Raw genomic sequence first — 5,059 nt, forward strand, 5'->3', positions numbered from 1 at the left:
TAACTTACATTTTGTTTAAAGTAACAACTTTATACCATACAAATAAATTTCAAGTATGAAAAGTGCATTATTGCAATAACACCTCTTTGCAAGTCCAAAATTCTTGGTTTATAATAAAACTGTAAAGAATAAAAAAAAAAAAAAAGAAAGGAATAAAACCATCAGTGTCATCTATTGCAGAAGTCCAACATCTTAAAATGTTGCTCGACAAGTTGTAGAGAAACACGTCTAGAAGCAACATAGAGTTGAAAAGAAACTACTTGTATTTTTACCGTTTTACATTCTTACTGTCTGTTGTATTTTCTCCTTCCCAAATAGAAATTCACATCCTCTATATTGTTGCTCTTGAATCAGCCATTCTGCACAGTCGCCACTTGCATGTTTCCAAAATCATCTTCTTCTTCATGTGTTCTCTTCAAACTGCCTGTGGTGCCAGAATGAACAGATGACGACCTTTCTCTCCGAAGGGGCGACATCATTTCTATTGTTCATTTCGCTAGGTAGATGGCTTCATATTCCTGAAGTTGATGGACAAATCCAGCATTAGGATTAATACAAAATCTTCTTTCTTGAACGTAAGCAAATGCATCTCTCCTGGAGATCCCTGCATTCCCATGGACAAGAACTTTTCCTCTACTTTGTAAGCTCCCATCAATAAATTCTTTAGTCATGGGAAAAAAACGTATTATATTTTCAATTGGATTATCTGCAATATCCAAGACTAAATATCTAAATAATTGTTGAAATTTGGGTTTAATAAGTTTGCTTCAATATTTTGTCTTACACATATTATATGAGTTATTCCATGTTTCTGTAGTATAGGTAGCTTGCTTTTCATGGCAGAAGAATATGGGCCTAAAAACAATCTAGGCAAAACTTCCTGCATCCCTCGTCTCAGAGGGTAGGCCCACTCCTCGGTGTCTGCTTTGCACTGTGGGAGCGAGTGGAACTCCAGCTTCACGTCCTCCATGGTCCCAGCCCACGGGCTTGGGGGTGGGGTGGGGAAGGGGATGGGGATGGGCTGGGGTGGGGAAGGGGATGGGGATGGGCTGGGGTGGGAGTTACCCGCCAACCCGACCCTCGGGCTGGCAATGTCGGTGAGTGGAAGAAGGGAGGGAAGACCCGAGGACTGACGGGGAGGCAGTGGGCTACAACTAACACACGCAGACTAAAGGGTCCCAGCGACTCCGCGACGGTTGGGCGGCTGGTGTCCGGCCGCCATGCTGCTGCCGTCTCCCTTACCCCCGAGTCTCCGCGCCCCTAAGGCCGTCCTGGACTGTGGCCTTTTTCCTGTTGTAAATAGTATCAATAAATTGCGGGAGAGGTGTTTTACAGTGTTTTATTATGCATCAATAGATAACTAAAAAGAGGGGCCTAGTTCCCAATGTTCAGTTCAGAAGTAGCAAAAAAAATAATGAGATAAGGATAGATTACTGGAAGGCAGAGCTGAGGGCTCTAGAGACCAGTAGGTAAGAGGGTACTCCCTTGTAGGAGAATCAGATGCTTAGCAAGAAACTTCCCCACTGCTATGGAATAGGAGACTTCCCAATGTTTACCCAATGGGATTTCTGAAATACTATAAACCAGAGAATATTATGTATCTTCTATTTTTTTTTCTTTGAATTGTACTGCTTATTGTAATTACCTTATCCCTGTTCCACTATTAAAACTTGGGTTTGGGAGGTGTTTATTTAGAACATGGATCTCCAGATGAAGAAAAACCACATTAAGCTGAACTGGATAAAGGAACTTAATTCCCAAAGATCCTGAAATTTTACCTGATGAAATGACTGGGTGGGACTCTGATTTGTATTCCTTTGGAAGGATCTAGGTAGTTTGCAGGTTGAAGAGGATGAACAAAGTGACATTTTTGTTACCAGAATATTCTCACTGTCTCCCTCATATTTCCCAGCCCCCCTTGCAGAACCATTCATGTGACCAGTCCTGGCCAACAGACTGTGACCAGAAATGTCACATGACACTTACGGGCTAAAACAGTTACAGGTAAGTGTGCCTCCCCATTCTTTGCTTCCTCTTTGATGGTAACCATGGAGATCATGTGTTGAAAAGACAGAACCCAAAGGTGAAAGCAGCTTGAATATTGATGTTGCATCAGAATTTTTATGCAAGAAAAAGAACCATTACTTGTATTTCAGTGTTTATTAATTACTACATAGAAGCTAATTTATCCTTAACACAGGGGGTGGTGGAAACTGAGATCATGTCATGCTGTGGAAGACAAAAAAGAAGAAAGATTAAAAACCAAACTGATTGGCTTCATCCAATCAGTTGAAGGTCTTAATAGGAAAAAAACTGACCATCCTAATCAAGAAGGAATCCTGCTGTTCGACTGCCTTTGTACTTGAACTGCAACTCTTTCCTGGGTCTCCAGTCTGCCAGCCTATCCTGCTTACTTTGGATTTACCAAGCCTCCACAACTGTATGAGCCAATTCCTTAAAATTTCTCTCTCTCTCCCTCTCTCTCTCCCTCACCCCCACCAGTGGAATGGTAGCTCTGGTCCATCTCACAGTGGATCCAGAGGATCCCTGATTTCCCCAGTTCTGGAATGCATAATTAGAATAGACATATTCAGTAACTGTCAGATCCCACACTGGCTCCCTGACTTGTGAAGTGAAGGCTATTATATTGGAAAAGGTCAAGCAGAAGCCACTAAAACTGCCTCTACCTAGAAAATTGCATTACTGCATTTCTAAAGGGATTGCAGAGATTAGTGCTCCATTTAAGGACTTGAAAGATGCAGGGCTGGTTATTCCTAGTACATCCACATTCAACTTGCCTATTTGGACTGTGCAGAAGGCATGGATCTTGGAGAATGAGAATGGATTACAATAATAAGCTTAACCAGATAGTTGCTTCAAATTGCAGCTGCTGTACCAGACGTGGTTTCAATACTAGAACAAATTAACATATCCACTTGTACCTGGTATGCAGCTCTTAAGATGGAAAATTCATTTTTTTTTCCATCTCTGTTAGTAAAGACTACCAGAAGCAGTTTGCTGGTAAGGAGAGCAATCGACCTTCAGCATCCTACCTCAGGAATTTATCAATCTCCAGTTCTATGACATAACTTAGTTCACAGAGATCTTGATTACTTTACCCTTCTACGAGATATCACACTGGTCCACTACATTTATGACATTATGCTGATTGAACCTAGTAAGCAAAAAGAAGCAACTATCCTAGACTAATTGGTTAGTTGTTTGTATGTCAAAAGGTAGGCAATAAAACTGACAAAAAATTCAGGGACCTTATACCTCAGTGGAATTTCTACATGTCCAGTGGTATGTGGACACATCAAGATATCCCTCATAAGGTAAAGGATAAATTATTGCATCTGGACCCTCCAACAACCAAAACAGAAGCACAACACTTAGTGGGTCTCTTTGGATTTTTGAAATAACATATTCCTCATTTGACTGCTATTTTGGCCCATTTACTGAGTGACCTGAAAAGGTGCTAGTTTTAAGTGGAGCCCAGAACAAGAGAAGGTTCTGCAACAGGTCCAGGGTGCCTTGCAAACTGCCCTGCCACTTGGGTCATATGACCCAGTAAATCCAATGGTGCTTGAAGTGTCAGTGGCAAATTGGAGTATCACTTGAAGCCTTGTGCAGAATCCTTTAGGTGAATCACAGTGCAGAACTTTAGAATGTTAGAGCAAAATACTGCTGTCCTCTGCAGATAACTACTTTCTTTTTGAGAAAGAGCTTTTGACCTGCTACTGGGTCTTGGTAGAGACTGGACTCTAAACCATGGGTCACCAAGTTACATGTGACCTGAGCTACCCATCATGAACTGAATGTTATCTAACCAACCAAGCCATAAAGTTGGGAATGCACAGCAGCACTCCATCATCAAATGGAAGTGGTCTATATGAGATCAGGCTCAATCAGTCCCTAAAGGCTCAAGTAAGTTACATGAAGAAGTGGTCCAAATATTCATGGTCCCCTCTCTTGCCACACTACCTGCTTTCTCTCAGCTTGCACTTATGTCCTCATGGGGAGTTCAGTTGACAGAAGAAGAGAAGAGTAGAGCCTGGTTTACAGGTGGTTCTGCACAATATGCAGTCACCACCAGAAAGTGGACAGCTTCAGCACTGCAGCCCCTTTCTGGGACATCCCTGGAGGACAGTGGTGAGGGAAATCCACCCATCTGACAGAACTTTGAGCAATGCACCTGGCTATTCACTTTGCTTGAAAGGAAAATTGACCAGACAGGTGATTATATACTGATTCATGGCCTGTGGTCAGTGGTTAGGCACCACCCTCATTACCTCTTGTTACTCACTAACAAAGTTTTTCCTTTCTGTCCTCATGACCTTATATTCTACTGGCCTAGGGATCTTACTTCCAAAGGAAAGAATGCTTTCGCGTGGAAATACAACATTAATTCCACTGATTCCATTAATTCCATTGAACTGCTCATGGAGACTGTCATCCAGACATTTTGGACTCCTTTTGCCTATTAAATAGGCAAGGAAGAGAGCTACTGTGTTGGCCGGGGTGACTGATCCTTAATATTCAGAGGAAACTGGACTGCTTCGTCACAACAGAGATAAGGAAGAGTACGTCTGGAATACAGGAGCTCCCATAGAGTATCTCTTAATATTACAGAGGCCTGTGATTAAGGTCGATGGAAAGCTACAACTACCCAGCCCAGGCAGGACTACTACTACAGAATAATTTTAAATATAAATGACCATAGTTTTACTGAAAATCTCTTATTCTCTGACTTTATAGTTTCCTATTATTTTCAAAGTCTGATGGAACTAACTTATTTGTCCTCCTTCTTTGAAGTATACCTCAAATGGTGGTAGCAAGTGAATTAATATATTTTCCCTGTGTATAATCACCTTAGAACTTTCTTTGAAGTAAAAAACAAACCAGCAAACCAAAAAAATTTTACTGAAATATTAAAAAGAAACTAATTTATCGATAGAGAAATTTTTAAATGGATTATGATGGTGGATTCTTTATTGCATTTACTCTTTTATTCAATGACTATTGAGCATCAAACATTGCTATCAATTTTGTATATATT

The 5,059-nt window shown here is 41.0% G+C and overlaps 1 pseudogene; it reads right to left on the reverse strand.

Annotated features, from left to right (window-relative positions):
* Positions 1 to 303: 303 nt before the first annotated feature.
* Positions 304 to 970, reverse strand: LOC133093197 (serine/threonine/tyrosine-interacting protein-like; annotated as a pseudogene).
* Positions 971 to 5,059: the final 4,089 nt, after the last annotated feature.

This window comes from Eubalaena glacialis, chromosome 6 (assembly GCF_028564815.1).
Source record: "Eubalaena glacialis isolate mEubGla1 chromosome 6, mEubGla1.1.hap2.+ XY, whole genome shotgun sequence".
Classification (NCBI taxonomy): Eukaryota; Metazoa; Chordata; class Mammalia; order Artiodactyla; family Balaenidae; genus Eubalaena; species Eubalaena glacialis.